We start from the raw sequence: 19,417 nt of genomic DNA, 5'->3' as shown, positions 1-19,417 counted from the left end.
TAAGTTATTTTTTTATGGTCAGGTGTGTGGGATTGGTTCTTTAAATGTCCCTTGACCAACTCTTCTATCATTTTCCTTTCCTATTAAATGTTCTCTTTCTTCCTTTACTTTGCCTGAACTAGTGGCAGCCATCCTCCCAGGCAGTGACAGTCCCAGAAAATCTAGCAGAGATGCTCTCTAGCTCCAGAACCTCACTGTCTCTAGGTTTATACTCTGCACTCACAATGTACTTAATGCTATCATCCATATATTTGCTTGCTGTAATGGAAATCTGAGTCTAGCATTAAAAGCCCACTGTTGTCCCACTGATTTGTGTGAGGAACTGAGAGGTAGATAACCACTCAGCCTGGCCTCCTTTTTTTTTCTTTTGCAGCTTACCTCCATGCAGAGGACCAGCAAAGACTCATACATGCATTTAAAAATCACATCAGGGTCCTATTTGGAGGCTTCATGTTTTGTTGTGAAAATTATTTCAAATGGAACAGTTTCCTACATGCTGACTGTCTACAAGTCCACTGCAGATAAAGCCTGACATCTTTAATGTGCCCTAGAACTGGTTAAATTTAAAGGGTGTGTGGAGTATAACACAAAGGATTTCAGAGAATTTAACAGATGCTAAATAGCATGTCCTATCTCCCAGAACAGATACAACCTTTTGTAAGACATAAATATTTGCTACAGTGACAGAAAATTAATATCACTACCTTTACCTAAGAATTTCTTCAAATAACTGTTACCTTTGCTCCACAAATTCATGAGAATTTTACCTCAGAGGAAGAAGGCAGATGATGCACTATACCACAGGGGCTGAGCTGGAGACTCAGATTTAAATCCTCTCACGAGTAGGAAGGATATTAAGGGTTTGAGGCCAACCATCCCTCAAAACTGCACAGCTGACAGTTTCTGCTTTCAAAAATTCCAGAACAGCTGGGCTTCCTGCAAAAGAATTACTGGGATCCCAGGTGGGGAATTTCCCTCAATGGAGGCCACAGTATGTTAGATGTGACAGCAGACACAAAAACTAGAGCACATCTAGGCTTGGAGCACTGTGTCTCTCTCTGTTCCTCTTCCTCCTTCTCATGAGCTCAGGAGGAGACAAGCTTTAACTTAGGTGAAAAAAAAGACACTAGCGTATATATCCTGCTGTGCCTTCCAATGATCCAGTTACCCACTGGTGTAACTCAAAAAAAATAATGCCCACCCCAGCTCCTGTGGCTGAAGTTGTAAACGTCACAAGAATTACAGCTGGAAAAATGTTAATGATGTATGGCCAGCAGCAGCAATTTCATTTCAACTTATTCTACCTGATATATTATATAAGAAGCTAGCTGTTATCTAGCTGTGCACTAATAGTGATTATTTATTCATTTGGAAATACATCTCTTACAGGACTGAGAAAAAACCACTTTCCTCTGAGACTGAAATTGCACAAAAATTGCAATTTATGCATTCCAGTGAAAGCCTGCACTGAATATCCCTACAATCTACTTACAGTTCATCACCTGAGCAGTGTGAGTCTTGTCTGCTTGTGAAGACACAACTAAAAAAGAGATAAGGAACACTGTAGCAGAAGTTCAGTGTGTCTTAGTATTTCACTTGGAGATTGGGGTATTTTTCAGTTTTACTCTCTCATCTCTGTTGTGATGCCGTCTGATATGGTAGATAATTCATCAGTCTGTATGTCTTTTATTATTATTACTGTTACAAAAAGTCTTGATTTTAGGAGAAACAAAACAATAATTTTGCAATATAGTCAAAACACGATGGGCTAGAAGCTTTTTATTATGATTGAAGGAATCACTAAACATGGTACAGAAAAGCATTCACTCAGAAAAGTGAAGGTTTTAAAAAAACATAGATAAAATTAAATTTCAAACTCAAAGAGACTCAGAAAATGCACTTAGTTGCAAATGAATCTTCTGGTTCAAAATGAGAATCCGCTCCAGCTGCCTGATAGCCCAAGACAAACCTCTCAGTCCTAATCTTACACCAGTACTGTTCAGGAGATCATCACGGAGGAGCAAGCTGGCACAGCTCCACTAGCTTCAGCACGTTGTTGGTTTAAATGTGCTGACATTTGGATGATCCTAAGATAATACCTGGACACACTCAGGTGAGCTGAAGACAGAACTTCAGCTCATTAATTTTCTGCTTTGCTGCAGGTTGCAGACACCCAACAGAGCTAAGTGTACATCCTCTCTGTGGCAGCCCCTTTGACCAGCAAGTCAGGGTGATAGCACTTGCAGGGTAGACCAGCAAGGGTGTTTATTTGTTTATAGTTAGTAAGTAAGCATTTCTTTACTGAGTGGATGGTCAAACACTGGAACAGTGTGAGATGACCCAGCCTGTCAGGGTTTAAGAGACATTTGGACAATGCCCGTTAACAACACTCTTTAATTTCTGGTCCACCCTGAAGTGGTCAGGCAGTTGGACTAGGTGATCCTTCTAGGTCCCTTCCAAGTCAAATATTATGTTATATTCTGTAATTTGGTAGCACTTAATTACTGTGTTGAAGAGGTTTGAGTCTTTGCTGCAGATGGGTTGTTCCGTGCTACAGTACAAATACTCTACCAGAGAGTTTTGGGGGCTAAAAGGCCTCAACAGGGTAGTGCAGAACCCCATTGGCCTTATTTTTCACTATGGCTGTGCCTCTGAATGGCATTTCACTCATCCTAAATGAGGAGCTTGCCACCCAAGCAGAAACACAATGAGCTGATGCAGATGAATTTCCCGAGCACTTAAGAACCTCTCTGCCATGGAAGGCTGCCGGATAGCACTGCACAGAGCACACTGTCAGATATGAATTATGCATTGACACTTCACTCCCACATCATTATACCTTTCATTCTGCTGTGTCTGCATAGATAGGATTGATTCACACATAGTACACCGTAATGTTCATAATGGGTGAAGGCTGGAAACGTTCACACAGTGAGAAAAAAGAAGATTAATAAGTACACATTTGGTATAACCTTATTAGTGATTGGCCCTCGAGTTTCTAATGGGGCATGAAATGCCAGCAGAAAACTTTTTGCTTTTATCAAAATATTCCCCACATAGGCAGTAATTCAGAAGTAGGCACCAGGGGCCTGATACAAACTGTCTACTTGCATATGGTCTGGCAAGAGTGAAAAAAAAACATTTTGTGAATTTTGAATATACTGCTTTTCAGAACAATGTTTTATAACAGCCCTGCCAAACATTCAGAACTATCATTTAGGACATTCTGCAATACAGAATGATCTAATCCATGCAGTAAATTAATCAGAACAAAAATGTTGCATATCAGCAGTGTCATTATGTGCCTGTAGCACAGGGTATTGTTTTTCAGAAAAGAATCACACAGAATCACAGAATTATCAGAGTTGGAAGGGGCCTCTAGAGATCATCTAGTCCAACTCTTCTACTAAAGCAGGATCACCCAGAGCATAGGCACTGAAAAATAATCTGGCCTTTTTTTTTTGCCTCAGGATGTTACATCTCTCAGCCTGTGTTCACCTTCACACACAAGAGAGGATCCAAAATGCCTATCAGGCACACTGATATCTGAATGAGATGTTAAGCTAGGATTAATGATCAATTCTCTTCTATCAATATGCCTAAAAGAGGAGCTGTCTGACAGGCTGGATAAAGAAACACAAAGGTTTAAAAAAGACTTCCTACACAGAGGGGGAGAAAACACAGCCTCTCTATTAGGATACCAATCCATCATCATTTAAGAATAACATTATTTAACTTGGCCTGAACTCTGACCTTTACCTTTCCTGCTCATTCCAGGATTGTGAGGAGACAAAAAAAAAACCCAACAAACTGATTCTGGAAACAGAAATTATATTCTTTATATACTTTGTCTGCAGACACTTTTGCAGGCACTGTGAAAGGATGCAAAGTGTGATTACAGATACCTGTCCCTCAGAGAATTGTCCACGGAAATAGAGTGACGATTCCACAGCAAGAGCTCAGATCCATGCCCAAGTCCTTCCGAAGTAAGTTACCTAACAAAGTCACACTTAGTTTCCAACCAAAAGAGACTTGAATTTTTTAGGTGTTCAAAAGCTATATTGGAGTTAGTAGGCTAAAGATTCCTGTAGCCTCTTGGTTAGGCCAATAACACTTCAGGAAATGTTTTATCATTTCACTGTTAACATCTACTCAAAATTCACCAAGTACTCAGCTTCCTAGAGTTTTGACTTTTACATTTTAATTCCATTCAGGTTGAAAGTATTGCAGGATTAGCTCAACTCATCAGGAACATCAGTTCAGGGTAGTTCACACATAATTACATTTCAATTAATTCTGCTAATTTGGAAACTGGTTTTTATTTTATCTAATTATTAAGCATGATGTAAAATCATGGATTTATTTACACAGAAATTTCGTTATCTTGCTATAACAGCAATTAATTCATTTTTTTAGGTTAAATTTGTATTTTTTGGGGCAACAGAACTTTTGAGTACAGATAGATCTGATACTTCCACTTTTCAATTTTCCACTTTTTATAGCAAACACAGGGTGAGAAAAAACACACTACGTATTGAGATGTCTGTGATAAGAGCACAAGGAGAGATTGAATTTGTGGTTTATTCATTTTTTTTCATGTTCCTTAAGGAAAGGAACAAAATCAGATAAGAAGTTTGTGTGAGAAAAACTAATGTTTTGGTCACTATTTTCATTTTCCTTCCAAAACTCAGAGATCAGGTTGGCTGTGATTTTATATTTCTGCCTCTAGCCTCTGCTAAACAAGATCAAAACAGCAAAGTGTTGTCTGAACTAATAGATGCAAAAATAGGATCACAGCGATCAAGTGGAAAATTCACACCATTGCATTTCAGACATCTAATTAAGGTGTTTAAATTAGCAGTCTAAAAAGTCAATAGAAAGAGGCAGCTACCTAAGTGGATAACAGGTAATAGGAGAAATGTCTTCACTGACAATGTGTCCTTTATGTTTGTAGTCTAATCCACATCAGATTAGGTGCCCAATGTTAACTAGCATTAATATTCCAGATCTCTGAGGCAGCTCTCATAGCAAAATACTGCAGGTTAATATGTTAAGGAATAGTTCTAATAATTTTTCATTTTATCAGTGCTTTCTGCAGCAGTCATCATTTAAAACAGAGGCAGTGGTGCTGTTGAATGATGCCTACCAAAAGGATTTAGTTTTCTCTTTTACCTTGCAGGTCAAGCTGGTCAAAATAGTTCTGTATTCAAAACAATATTTTTCCAGTGAGATGTAGCAGTATAGACAGATCTCTACTTGTCATAGGAAGCTGGTGAGTTTGCCCTGAGCACTGTTTATCCCACACACCTTTGGTCCTTCCAAGGCACAAGGCTCAAAGCAAGCTGGAGGCAGAATTGCTTGGGGTCACCCTAAAGGAGGGAGACTTCTTATGAGACTGAGCATGCTTCACTGAATTTGGACCCAGAAGGAATTCAGGACCAGGCAGGAGAACCTATTTTGAAAGAAGTTTGTATCATTTAGAAAGACAGAATGAGCAGGAACCTTAGCTCTGCATAATTTTTTTCTTAGCCATGCTATTACTCCAGTTTCCCCTGAATTAATATTGCATCTCTGGGAAGAAAACTAAGAGATGTTTTATGTGTCTTCAGGTACTTTAATACATTAATTTTCATGTTTCTGCAAGCATGCACACTGGTATTGAAAAAAAGTCTGATTTCTCAGAAGGGCTCTTTTTCTTTATGTTAGATATTCATCTATATAATTATATTCTGGATTCAAGCTTTTCCCCAGTCGTTCACCAGCCCCGTACTGAAAACTAGCAAATGATAGAAAATACCTTTGGAAAAATGCTTTGCTCCATAACGAGAAGGTCTTTGGTCTCCTAAGTCTTGCTTTCATGCATCAGCAAAGGATGGGGGTGGCATTCCCCCTCTGAGAGCTCCTTTCTCCTCCATACTGTACTTGAGGGGCAACTGAGCTCTGCAGAGGCAGCTGTGTAGGGGAGGAGGCTTGCAGCTGCAAGGCTTACTGCATCTTTTTCCTCTCTTCCACTCTGCTCTTCATGGACTGTTTTGGCAGGCAAAGGAAATTTATTATCTCAAACACTTAGTGCAGTGGTCAGAACTTTAGTAAATGGCACTTGGAAGCCAACAGATTGAATGTGGGGAAATGGATGTGTAGCAGGGAGAACAGGGGAGCAGTACAATTGTACTAGAGGAAGTAAAATTCAGCAAAAAATCTGAAAGCAGTCAAATAGATACAATAGCAAACAAAAGCTGGTAAAATGAAAGTGTCATGATAGCTGAGATAGAAGAAACAAAAGCAGGGAAGAGGAAAATAAGAGAAGTGAAGTTGAGAATAGGATATTAAATTCTTTCAGAAGCACATCTAATTCTCATACAAAGGACAGTGGTACAGTGATCAGAGAGCACTGTCTAAAAAGCAAGTGGGTGTAATTAAAATGCACTAAAAATCTACTGACTATCCCAAAAGAAAATTAATTCCTTAAAATAGATTGCACCTTTGGAAATAACGGGACACACATCACAGGATATGTCAATGATGCTATTACCTCTACTGCTAGTTAAGCAAACTGCCAGTTCTACAAAGACCTTGTGCCTGAGGAAGAGAAAAGATTAGGAAAATATGGCCAAACTTATAATATAGTTCTCTGAGACAAAACAAATATGGTATGTAAACTCAGGATAAGAACGTATTAACTAACACTGTATATTTAAAATCATAGAATAATTTGAATTGGAAGGGACCTCTAGAGGCCATCTAGTCCAACGCCCCTGCAGTAAGCAGGGCCACCCTCAACTAGATCAGGTTGCTCAGAGCCTCATCAATCCTCACCTTGAATATCTCCAGGGATGAGGCCTCAACTACCTCCCTGGGCAACCTGTTCCATTTTTCCACTAACCTCATGGAAAAGAACTTTTTCCTAACATCCAATCTAAATCTTCTCTTCTCCAATGTAAAACCATTGCCCCTCATCCCATCACTACAGGCCCTTGCAAACAGTTCATCTCCAGCTTTTCTGTAGGTGCCCTTCAGATACAGGAAGGTCCCTATTACGTCTCCCCAGAGCCTTCTTTTCTCCAGGCAGAACAACCCCAGCTCCCTCAGACTGTCTTCATAGGAGAGGTGTTCCAGCCCCCTGATCATTCTCGTGTCTCTCCTCTGGACCCACTCCATCAGATCCATGTCCTTCCTGTACTGACAGCTCCAGAGCTCAATACAATACTCCAGGTGAGGTCTTACCAGAGCAGAGAAAATTGGGATAATCACCTCTCTAACATAAATACCATAGTGTCTAGGCCTGCTGAGGCAAAGAGAAAGGGAAGCAAATTACTGAGGTGGCTTTCATGTAGCTAAGAAGTGATTTAATTCACTGGTACCAAATTTCCCTATCAGTCTGGGTGTCCTGCATGGTCCTGCAGAGCAGCTCCCTTACAGAACACAACCAATATTTTCATAACTTCTTATGCTCTATTTATACATAGATGCAATTTTGCAGAATATTCTGCTTGGGTTTGCAGCCTATAATGGGATGCCTGAAGCTTTCATAATCTGAAAGATGAGATTCATACAAAGAAAATCAAACAATTCATGAGAATCTACCTATGGATCAGCTGGAGAGCTGCAAGCAGAAGGCAGCAGGAGGCAATCTCATAAATCCAAGCAAAACCATGCATCCTTTAGAAACTCCATCATGCTGCCTTGGCCATTTAAATCCCAAAGTAGAAAGAAATTTTCATCTATAGCAGCAAATGTCTGACAATTCAGTTAAAGCGGTATATATATATGGTGTGTGTATATATATACACACATATATATATATATACACCATACTTGGCATGAAGTATTTAACTTGCATGTGTATCTGCAAAGAAGCTGCATCCATTTTTAAAATGCCAGTTCCGTGTAACGGTATCAAAAAGGAAACAACAATAAATAAATAAACACAGCAAAGAGTAAACAACTAATTTTTTGGTTGAACATCACATCTGTTTAGAAAAATCTGGAAGGGGATATAAGCATGAAATGCAATTTGGAGTAATTTTCCAACATTCAAGATATTAAGTCAAATATAGACTTATGAAAAAATCTCTTCAGAGAATTAAGTTTTATTTGCCATCTAAAACAACCCTCAGCCTGGACAGGTACTGGTGGCGGTCTTCATATTTCTTTTGAGAGCAGTAGAAAAAATCACTGCAATTCCACATGGACAATATGCAGTTACTATTTTTTTCATCAAGGTTGCACACCATTGGTCTTGACAAATGAATCCTGTCAAACTGACTTTTTTCCCCCATGAACTTCCTTTGTGATCAGTTTAGCTCTTGAGGCTGACATGGCCTCTAGGAAAATGCCTCACTGGATCATGTTTATCTCCATCAGATAAAACCATAGTTTACCCTTCACTTTCCTTTGATTCAGGAATAAAAATATGAGGTATTGGCTCAAATGGAAACTTAACTATAAAATGCATTATTTATTCCTGTGTAAATAAAACATGTAACAAATTCTGCTTTTAGTAGATAAATATCCAATAGCAAAATATTTGTGTTTATGAAAAAAATTGTGTTAAAATGAGGAGTGTATAATTATGTTCATCTCTAACCACACACACAAAAAGAAAAAAAATCCACCTTGTAGGGTGAATTGTTATAACCACAGAGGTTTCAGCACTGAAACCCTGTTGCAGCAGGCAACATCTCAGTTATCGACCCACCTCTGTTGCAATTTTTTAGGAAAATCATTATGCCCCAGTGTTCCTCCTTATAAACCAGGCACAAACACTCACTCATGGCTCCTAGAGGAACTTTTTAAAAATAGACAGCCAAGAGTGGGACATGGGCAGAGGTGTTTTTGAGTCCACTTCTTCTTCACCCCAATCCTACTAACAGGGACTAAAGTCATCAAACTACCTGATTCACACACAGCACTTGCATGAATTCATTCTTCTCTCTGTTCCATAGATCTCTGCTTTGAAAAATTGGTAACCTTTAAGAAAAGGTGACATTTTAGTACTTAAAAATGTATCAGGCCAGATGGTGATGAGCCATCACGTAAAGGATGTTATCTATAGGTTCACTAAGTATTTTTTAATTTTATTTATTTATTATTTTGTTGCTCTATATACAGGCAAGGTTTGGTGGGAAATATGTTTGCATCGTGCAAAAAGCACTGGTAGGGTGCTTCTGTCTGAAGTTTCTCATCTCATAATTTCCCCACACTGGTTTCACTTACACACCAAATAATTCTTGCACATCTTTCCAATCTGAATGACACCTTGTCAAAACCTTTGTGCCTGCCACCACAAAATAGGACAAAACCAAAGGTGATGAGGGGAAAAAAAAAACCAAAAACAAACAAACAAAAAAAAACCACAAAAAGAGATTTATAGCTTGCAGGACTGAAATATATAAATAGGGGTTTAATCTTTTAAGCATGAATAAAATTTCCAATTAGATCATTTCTTCAGCTTCTGTATGGCTAAACCAAAGCAAGCAGATTGAGAGCAGCAAATGGCATATCAGGAAATGGTACTTCAAGTAGGCTTCCTGGGGAGTTAAGACCACATGACCTGAGGAAAAACTGCATCAGTATTAAAATTTCACTATATTTTCAGTGTGTGAGATTTCCCAGATGTTTCTGAACTTATTTTAGGAAGGAAGCATCCAAAACAGCATCACACATTGTGACAAGAAAAAACCAAACCAACATGGATTTTTTTTAAAATACCCTAAACATGAAAAGAATACCTATGGAAAACCACTCAAGTCTGTGGTGTGAATGAAGACAAATAGACTGGTGTGTTTCTTCCTTTCTATCAAATGTTACCTGTAGGAACAGGCTGGCAGAGAAATTAATTTGAAGTTTTACTGTCGCATGGATGCTCTAATATAAAGCCCTTTGCCCTGACCTACACTTAGCTCTCAAACAGCAGCTGAATCATGGTCATGACATGCACCCACATTCCTCCTGTTCAGCTGCAAATTCCCAAGAAATCTCCCATTCCAGAGGGGCTGAGTGTGACATCTCTGCACACCCTGGGGCAGTCTGATGTTGTACTTGCTTTAACGAGTGAACTCAGAAAGCGAATCCCATGTTCTCAGTGTCACACGTGTACTGTCTAGGAGGTTCTTTTTACTTTATGTTTCCTGTCCACAGCCCAAAATATAATTTCTACTGATAGAGCTTGCATTCAAAGTCTGATGATCAAGTAAGCACTGAAAGAACCAGACTGGTTCTGAAGCTAAGTTTCACATTTCTGTCTCTTCTGACTAATTTATGGTATTTTATGTTTATTGTAAAGAAAGGAAATCTACATTGGATTAAGAATCTGGTCCCTGGTTCACTATTATTCTGCTATACAGTATTAAATTAATCCCTAAACCAAAAATAAACAGTGTCTTCTTTCTCTTTCAGCCTTCATAGAGAATTATTTGGAAAGGAATTTCCCCCACCCTTATGAACAGCCTCCCTTACAGATGTTTAAGCAGTTACCAAACATCTTTTTAAGAACACTAAATTTCAACATAGTAAAATTTCCCATGGAATGATGATTTTTGTGTTATTCTTGACATCCAAATCTAAAGCAAAATCTTCCAGGAAGAACTTTATCATTCAGACTGCAGAGAAATCAATGGGAGGGGGGAAAGGGGGCATCAATCTAGCAAGAACTTCATTATGCTGCAGCAGGTATGTGCTCAGTCACACACTGTATGTAAAATACCACAGGGGCATTGTGAACAAAGCTGTTCAGCTGGAATTACTGTCAGGCTTCTGGAAAAGGGCTGGCCTTTGGAAAGTGAATAGGTAGAACCATCTCCCTGGGTTCCTCAGAAGCAGCCAGCCCAGACAAGAAGGAGAGAAGGACTTAATGGCTTCATTCTGACAGGGGCTGGGATTGCTGATCTTAAAGGTCCCTTCCAACCCTGAAAATTCTATGATTCATTTGCCACCTCTCAAATTGGACAGAAACTTCTAAGGAATTACAGTTTCTTTTTAATGGCTCCCATTATAACAAAGCTGAACTATTTTAAATGCTGTTTACTAAATTAGGCCATAGTCCCCTGGAGATTCTTTTCCTGGGGGCTCTAACCCATCCCTGCTTTATGGCATCCATACTTTTTCACTGTGTACAACATTATTCTCCTGACAGCACATTTACTTTGTTCATTTGCTGTTTTCCTTATCTAACATTATCACAGCCAGTGTGCAATTTTTCACACTTCCTTTGACTGCTCTTACTGGCACTTTTGTCAATGTCCCCAATTTACAGTCACACATCCTCCTCAGCAGGACCAGCTGCTAGGATGATGCTGATGACGTGTGCACTCCCATAAAGATTTGCCCATGCTTGCATTAAAACCTGAAGTATGAAATGTCACAAATGACAGAGGTTTTGTTCTGTTATTAGCACAACCAGGGTTTGTTGGATTGCCAAAAAAAAAAAAAAAAAAGTTGCCCAATCAATTGTTTGGCACACAAGTTTGTGAGCAACAGACCCAGTACAGAAGGAAAATTTGGAGCACACAAACCTATAGCATAATCTTTTTTAAGATATAGGACATGCAGGTTGTATACACAGCTTAGTCAGAAGTCATGACACAGCTGTTGCTATTAGGTCTTGAATGAAAAGCTCCTTATGGAGCACATATCTGTAGCTCTTTAGCTCAGTCAAAGCTCAGACTGTGTTTGTGAAGTTCATCTTCTGACTGCTCCCAGTTATCAGAGTTTTGCTTACATCTTGGAGCACTTTTGGGGCACACAACCTATGTTGCACCTGGGGAAGATGTGCTCCAGAAGCCTAACTGCATGCAAGCCCACCACCAGCAGGCATCTCAGGAGAGCACAGCAGAGCTCAGCCACCAGAAATGCTTTCAGCCACTCAAGTGAGGTTATCAGCTGTGTGGGTAGATGGATCTACAGCCCTGTCTGCTAATGCAGGGAGAGCCTCCTGTCTAGACATATCCAAAGACACCATAATTAACGAGGGAGTAGCCTCTCAGCGCTAGAGCTTGTATGTTCTCAGGCCTGCATCATTTTCCATTGATTATGAGGACAAGATCCTCATCACAGAAACAGTATGAAGATGTGGGTTTTTTCCATACAAAATGAACAGTTTTGACCTAGGCAGTAAAAGGTTAATTCTGTTTACTATGGATATAAATTAAGCAACTTCACGATACTCCCTCTATGACAAATAACACTGTGATAGCATGGGTCAAGGCCCCTAAATAATAATGAGCTTCTCTGTTTCTATTGATTTGCAATTTTTAGACTATTTAGTCACAGAATCACAGAATGTCAGAGGATGGAAGGGACCTCTGGAGATCATCTAGTCCAACCCCTGTGCCAGAACAGGTTCACCTAGAGCACAGGATGGCATTCACACTAGTTTTGAATATTTCCAAAGACAGAAACTCCACCACCTCTCTGGGCAGACTGTTCCAGTGCTCTGACATCCTCAAAGTAAAGGGGTTCCTTCTCACGTTTAGACAGAGCTTCCTGTGTTGAAGTTTGTACACATTACCTCTTGTCCTGTCACTGGGCACTACTGAAAAAAAGACTGGGCCCATCCCCGTGGCATCAACCCTTTAAGGATTTATAAGCAGTGATAAGAGTCCACCTCAGTTTTCTCCAGGTCAAAAAGACTCAAATCCCTCAGCTTTTCCTCATAAGAGAGATGTCCTAGTCCCCTAGCAATTTTTGTACCCCTTTGCTGTACCCCCTCCAGCAGTTCTCTGTCCTTGATCCTGGGAGCCCAGAACTGGACGCAGTACTCCAGATACAGACTCAGAAGGGCAGATTAGAGGGGCAGGACAACCTCCCTTAACCTGCTTGCCACACTCTTCTTGATACACCCCGGGCTTATATTGGCCTTCTTGGCCACAAGGGCACATTGATAGCTCATAGTCACCCTGTTGTCCTCTAAGACGCATGTCTTGTATATCAGCCTGATGCATACAAATGTGATACTGTGGAATTTCACTCCCATTTTGAATTACATTTCACATTTGCTTCTCTGGGAAATGTGTGCGTGTATAGCACCTTGCACAGACATTCTGTAGACATTCTGTTCAGGCATGTCTACACAGATATTAAGCATATTATCAGCATCCCAAGGTGAGTGAATAAAAGCAAGAACTGGAGTTCAAACTGTGGAGCCATGCTAGTGCTCCCTTGATGCAGCATGTTAGCATGGGCTGTGTTCTGCAATAATGCAGTGGTACCTCCTTTGCACTGAGCTGGCCAAGAGATTTTCTTTCTCATTTTCATAGATAGCTTTCATGTGTTTTAAATAAGACAACAGACTCAGCCTTTTGCGGTCACTCATGCCTGCCTCTTACTTGTGCACATGTACCAGTTCTGAACTTATAGAAACCCCTCATTTTTATTTTTTGTGCAGTCATTCATGTCCATTAAAACCCCACAGGACCATTTAGATTACTGTATGTCTGTCTTCCACATCTGAACTCAACACCAGGGAAATACCCTAGACTTCCCAGACAAGATCAGCAAGCATCTTCTTGTGTTTTGTTTATATGAGTGCTTATCTCACTGTTCCATGAAATATGTATTAGAACATTAGCAGTGGACAAATCCAGCTAGCAACTCTTCTTTCCCATAAAGTGATCAAAAACCTTCTACAGCGTAGGGAAATTGAGAGGGCTTCAGAAAACAGGGTGTTGAATAAAAGGTGGGAGGTCATTTACAAAGGAAACCTTGCCCATTGATAGGGACAGCCTACTTTCAGAAAAGTTAACTTCATATGGGATGGAAGGCCTGGTGTTAAACCTAACGTTATAATTTACATTAGGAAAAATTACCCTTTCCTTTACATCAGTGCCTATACATGAGTCAATACCTATCTATAGCTATATCTCTAGAGGCTAACATCACAACCTCTCTACAGGAGAGAAGTTAAGCTTTACTCTGTACAAGAAAGGCTTCTCCAGGGGCAGAGGGAGGAGCACTATAAAAAGTACTTTTGGGTGACCTCTGAGTGCCATGTAAAACAATACAATGCCACAGCAGCATTTTATAGGAGAGAGCTCACCTCTCCAGAGCAGTCAGGGAAATGGGAGGGCTTTTTTGGGAGATCAGAAGATGCCGCTCCTCTCTGGGCATCCTTTTCTGACAAACGGAGAAGAGAGCACATATGCAAGTTCCAAGCTGTGAAATTTCTGCTGTTGTTTGACCTTGGAATTCTCCTCTCAGGACCAGTTTCTCATTAGGTTGCCTCCAGAAGGAAAAGTAATTGCACTCTGTCCTCTTATCTGTTCCTTTCCTTCCTCCTCAAAAAGACAGCACAGTGTTTAACCACAACTAAAATTTGGATTTGACTGTTAATACTAAGGGGAATGAAGCTCACAGCTCAGGCTCTGCCTTCAGGGATGGAGCAGCCAACAGATGGAACCATGCAGAGAAAATTTGATGAAGACACAGAAAATAGCAAGCAGGATAGAGGAGAAAGATTATCTTCCTCAGTTCATCTTTTTCATTTGTATGGATACATGCAGATACTGAAACAAAGCACCAAATTTGAAAGGGGTGAAAGAAAATGCTGTTTGATACAAAGAATAACTAACTTGGGGAATGTTTTGCTACACAGGCAGTGCAATGGTATTCAAGAAAAGATGAGACAGGGAGAATAAGAAGAGTTACAATTACAACCGATAAGAGTAAATGCCAAGTTCATTCATGTTCATAATAGATGAAACAATAAAAGGTAAGAAGCTTGGAAAAAGCTTTCAAGAGGGATATTTTTCCTTAATTTTCCATTATAGGATTTCTAATTTCTTCCTTTCAAACCTTTAACTCTGGAAACTGTCTGACATTGAAAAGTGGAATGAAAAAAGCTCCAGAGGATGCTTATATTGTAATTCCTCTGATTTATGTAACGTTTTCTGGGAAATGCCTGTTCTATAAAAATAAACTGTGGAGCTAAAACTGCATATCAATATTTCCCTAGGTAAAATTAACCTTCTGCTTCTAAGCTGCCGACAACAGTCAAGTGGGGCCAGCAGGCAGCCCCATGCCCACAACAGGTTACCTCACTTCCCCACTGCAGACCTCAAAGAGGAAAAGGACCCAGTTAAACCTTGTATTCATTTATACTGGCAAATTTCAAAACACCTCTAGCTCACAGAAAGTAGGGAGAGCTCTTTAATAAATAAAAAAATGACCTTTAATTTAACATCTGTGTCTCCAGGTGGCACCCTGGTACTGGGTGCTCAGAGTAATCTCACTGGAGTAGGTCTGGAGTGTGTCTCACAGTTTCAGCATTTGGTGGTGAAATACTTGTGGCTGGGCAAAAACAACACAACAGATTCTGACTCCAAGGGGAAGCCCATTTGCTGTGATTTATGCACTTACTGCAGCAGACAAACACTAATGCCATCATGATTGCCCATTGTAAAGATTCTGTCATCTGTAGCAACCTGCCTGTTCCACTGGGGCCAACAGAGCTATCTGATGATAAGCAATAAAGCTCTGGAAGGTGACTGTATAAGTAACAGACTGTCAGAAGCAGTTAGAGTTGTTGTTGGCTTGTCATTGCCAGTTATTTAAATTTTTAAGACACAAAGCCAGGACACTTGCTGCCTTTCTTAACATTTGGTCATTTTATTTTTTTTTAACTTACCCCGTCAGAAATACTGAACATCTTTGAGACTTAATACAAAGGCATCCCTATTGAAAGAAAAAATAATAAATTCCTTATTCCTCATTAGCTACAGGCACATCCTTATACAGTCTTAGTAGTTCTATCAGCACATTCATGTGACTTGCTGAATGCTTGAGTTTACACTGTGATGTTCTTTCAAGTTTGGGGTACAATGCAATATGACAGGATAAAAGAAGTGGTTTTAAGGATTTCATGACAGTTTTTGCAATAAACCCTTCACTCCATAATCTCTTAAGCATGTTGCATGCTGGAAAATGCTTGCGTTTAACTAGAAAATGTGCATAAACACAGTTCCACATACTTAAGATTATCACTAACCTGACAATTTGCTCTTATCTAAGATTTTCTCATTCCATTTCCTTTTCTTTATCCTCCTTGTGTACTGGTGCTTGAGCTCATGATGACAGGAGATAGCAAGACTGCAATAAAGAACTATTATAGAGGAACTCCAATCACTAAATCTCATAAAAATTATCACTGTTACAAGGCAAGCCTGCAGGCTTCAGAACCAGCCCCCAGCTCCAGTTTTGAGGACTGTAAGGACAGGGGAAAGAAGCACTGACTGAAAGACTGTGACAGGCAGGACTTTGGAGGGCTATCACCTATGTCAATAAAAGACTACAGCCAAATAGTACAGTACTGCTTCAGAAGGACTGCTGTTCCTGTTACCGTGTGTGATCCATACATACAAGCTGTATCACCAGAGCAGGTATCACTGTACAAATGTATCATCTGCTCTCCTAATGTCCCTGTGTCCTTTCTGCATATTGCAGCAGTCTGAGTCACTGAGAATACAACACTCAAGTCCCAGCTCCTCTTCCACCCCTTTAGTTAGCAAAGGCCACAATCTCTCAATTGCTCTCTGCTCTCTTTGCGAGTTTTTTTTTTCTCTTCCTTCTAATTCAAACCTAGATGTATATGATGGCTATTCTGCTTCAGCTAAAAGGCTTTTACAGCAAGATGAAAAAGTCTCTCTTTGATTTTGTGCTTATCATCCACAGCAGAGAAGCACAGTGTAACTTTTGAGATGCATGAAGGATGTATATCACACTTTCTGAGTGACAAACATTACCATCCTTCTGAACTTCCTATGCTCCTTGATTTCTTGAAACATGTTTCCCTGTAGTGAAGAAAAAACTGAGCTTCACTGAGAGGCCTGATATTCCAGAAATTGCTATCAAAGCTTTTCTTCTTGATGTCTGTCTACACCTCGAATGCGCTGTCTCCCAGGCTTGCGAGGAAGGAAAGATATTTTTGTCCTAATGCAGGATGGCTTGAATGGAACTAGTATCACTTCTTAATCCACTCTAGTCCCACAGAGCCCAAAAATCTTCCCAGATCTAATCTTTAAAAAAAGCACAAGTTTCGCAGCAAGAGTAGCAACACTTCCATATTAATTACATATCTTCACAGAGTGTAGAATGGAGGAAATCTGCATTTTGGTTATCCCAGACATAACTGTGGGTAACAGGCACATCTGATTTCTTAAGCCAAAAAGAATTAAAGTCATTTTTTCAGACAGACTTTCTAAGGAAACAAGTTCTACAAAATCATTCTATCTGCTCATCTGTTTCTGTCCTGTTAGCACCAATAATTACACCACCTTTAGCCAAGCTTGACAAATGTCAGAGGTCTCAAAGCCGTGCAGTTCTGACAAATTTTTTTGAAAACCAGTTTAAGGAATGTAGTAAATGGTCTCACCAAGGCCTCTCAAGTCACTTGTAGGTTTGCTCTGTTGGCTGTGTGTTTCTTGGAAAAAACACTACTGCCATGTGGCAGCCTGTCATTTGGGGACAGGCAGGAAGATTTAGGAGGAAGAGGAGAAACACAGGTGCTGCTGCAGGGAAGGATCTAAAGGGGGAACAAGAAAGCCTGCTGAGGTTACAGTAACTGTAGGACTGGGAGAAGCAGAAGAGAAGTCTGGGCTTCATTAGATCACTCTTCTGACCAAGTTCCTTTCCTCTCCTCTCCTCTTCTCTCCTCTTCTCTTCTCTTTCTTCCCTTTCTTTTATTTAAATTTTCTTTTCATTTTTCCCTTTCCCCCCCTTTTTCTTCTTTATTTTATTTTAATATAAGCATTAGTGTGTCTCTAAATAAAAGCATTATCCACCAAAATGGATCCAGCAGTAATGTTAGTGTTTTCAGCACCCAGAACAAACAAATTAAGATATTGATCCTCGGAAAAGTCTCTGTGGTTCTTTGGAGATTAGCTAGCTCTAGATTTGTGTCAGGCCTCACCCGAAGTAGTCCTGTGCTTTTAGAGATTAATCTTGTGGGGTAAAAAATTATAATATAAATTATAAAAATTATAATTATAATATAAATTATAACTAGGTTTTAATGCTGTTTTACATGTTCATAGCTGTCTTTCTTTGAGTAACACACTCCAGAGTCCACTAAGCACATCATGAAGAGCAGAAGGTAATCCATCATAAAATGCAGAATGCACTCCTGCAGAATCCCACCAACTTTATTAGAATGTCCTCAAAATATTCAGGCAGAATCACCAGCCATAGGGACCCAGAGACCCCTGCAACACCCCAGGTGTGACTACAAAGAGATTTTTAACTTTGTAGCGTATCATCTGGGGTCTTTTAATATCACTTTTGCTCTCATAAAATAGAAATGTGCCAGGCTGCTTGCAGATGTCCAGTTGAGAGCAGGTTTCACAACTGATGGGGGCTGCATCCTGCCACCCTTCACAGAAGGAGCTCACTGCCAGTGAGGGAGCCCATGTCCCCTGTGAAGATTGATGTATTACACCTTGGCTTACCTGCAAGGCTCACCAGTTTGGGTGCCTTCTCTCTCCCTTTCATTTTTATAAGCAGTTTTGCCAGTCTACATTTAAATATGACCCTTTTAATCAGGTTACTCAGTAAAATACAAGCAAAATTATGATGAGATGGATGCTGTTATTGCATTACCTATTTCTATCTCCATCGATTCTTCTGTCTCTTTCATGAATCACCCTATTGAATATGTGACAGCTTTATGACAGTCACAACAGGACTGTAACAATATTAGCTCTACCATGAATTCAGTGTGACACCAAAATTGTATCATACTTGACCTTATTTGATATATTCGTGTACTGAATCAGAAGCTCTGTGCTAAGCTGCACAAAGCAAGGGAAGATTCTTTTCTAATAAGACATTCTGATATATAAATAAAGGTTTATGCTTTTAGTGTTTGCTGTGCTAGCTCCAACAACGTGACTGTTTGTAAATAATAATGTTATTTCTAGACTCTGTGGCTAGAAGACATTCCTTCTCTCCTCTTATTCAAACCTGCTTCCAGCACCATCAGAAGTTGGAATAACTTACACCTGATATCATCTATTCTTACAACAAACTAGTGAATTTTGGCATTCTTTCCTTGGCTTTGGTGAGAACAGCTAGAGCAGAGAAGGAAATTTTTCACAAAAGTGAAACCTACAGAAAATCAGCAGCTGAAGATAAAGGAAGTAGGAGGAGCCCTTCTAACATTGATTGCCTCAAACTATCAGAATCCAGATCCTTCATTTGCAGTTTGGATGAGCCACAGTAAATTGCCCAATTGTTCTTTTCTGTCAGAATAATATACTTGCTAGAACCTCATCACTATAAACTGCTGGATCTCCATTCACTCTGAGAGAGGCAGAGTTGAAGTAGTCTTTGGGTTCTTGGTTTTTTTCTTTTCTTCTTGAGAAAAGTGGCCTGACACTTAAAACAAAGGACAGAGATTCAAAAGAGATGATTTTGTACCCCATTTTGT

General features: G+C 39.8%; 1 protein-coding gene and 1 long non-coding RNA gene across 8 annotated transcripts in view; one reads left to right on the top strand and one right to left on the bottom strand.

Annotated features, from left to right (window-relative positions):
* The window catches only part of GRIK1 (glutamate ionotropic receptor kainate type subunit 1), a 169,386-nt gene that overhangs the window by 133,686 nt on the left and 16,283 nt on the right, over window positions 1-19,417 (bottom strand). The gene's annotated exons all lie outside the window — the stretch shown is intronic.
* Window positions 1,404-16,982, top strand: LOC139801145 (uncharacterized). The gene is made up of 3 exons (XR_011728077.1): window positions 1,404-1,511; window positions 5,180-5,272; window positions 14,591-16,982. It is a non-coding gene; the product is annotated as an uncharacterized lncRNA (long non-coding RNA).

This window comes from Heliangelus exortis, chromosome 1 (genome assembly GCF_036169615.1).
Source record: "Heliangelus exortis chromosome 1, bHelExo1.hap1, whole genome shotgun sequence".
NCBI lineage: Eukaryota > Metazoa > Chordata > Aves > Apodiformes > Trochilidae > Heliangelus > Heliangelus exortis.
The sequence above is the reverse complement of the archived record's forward strand: the minus strand, read 5'-3'. Positions and strand labels throughout refer to the sequence as shown.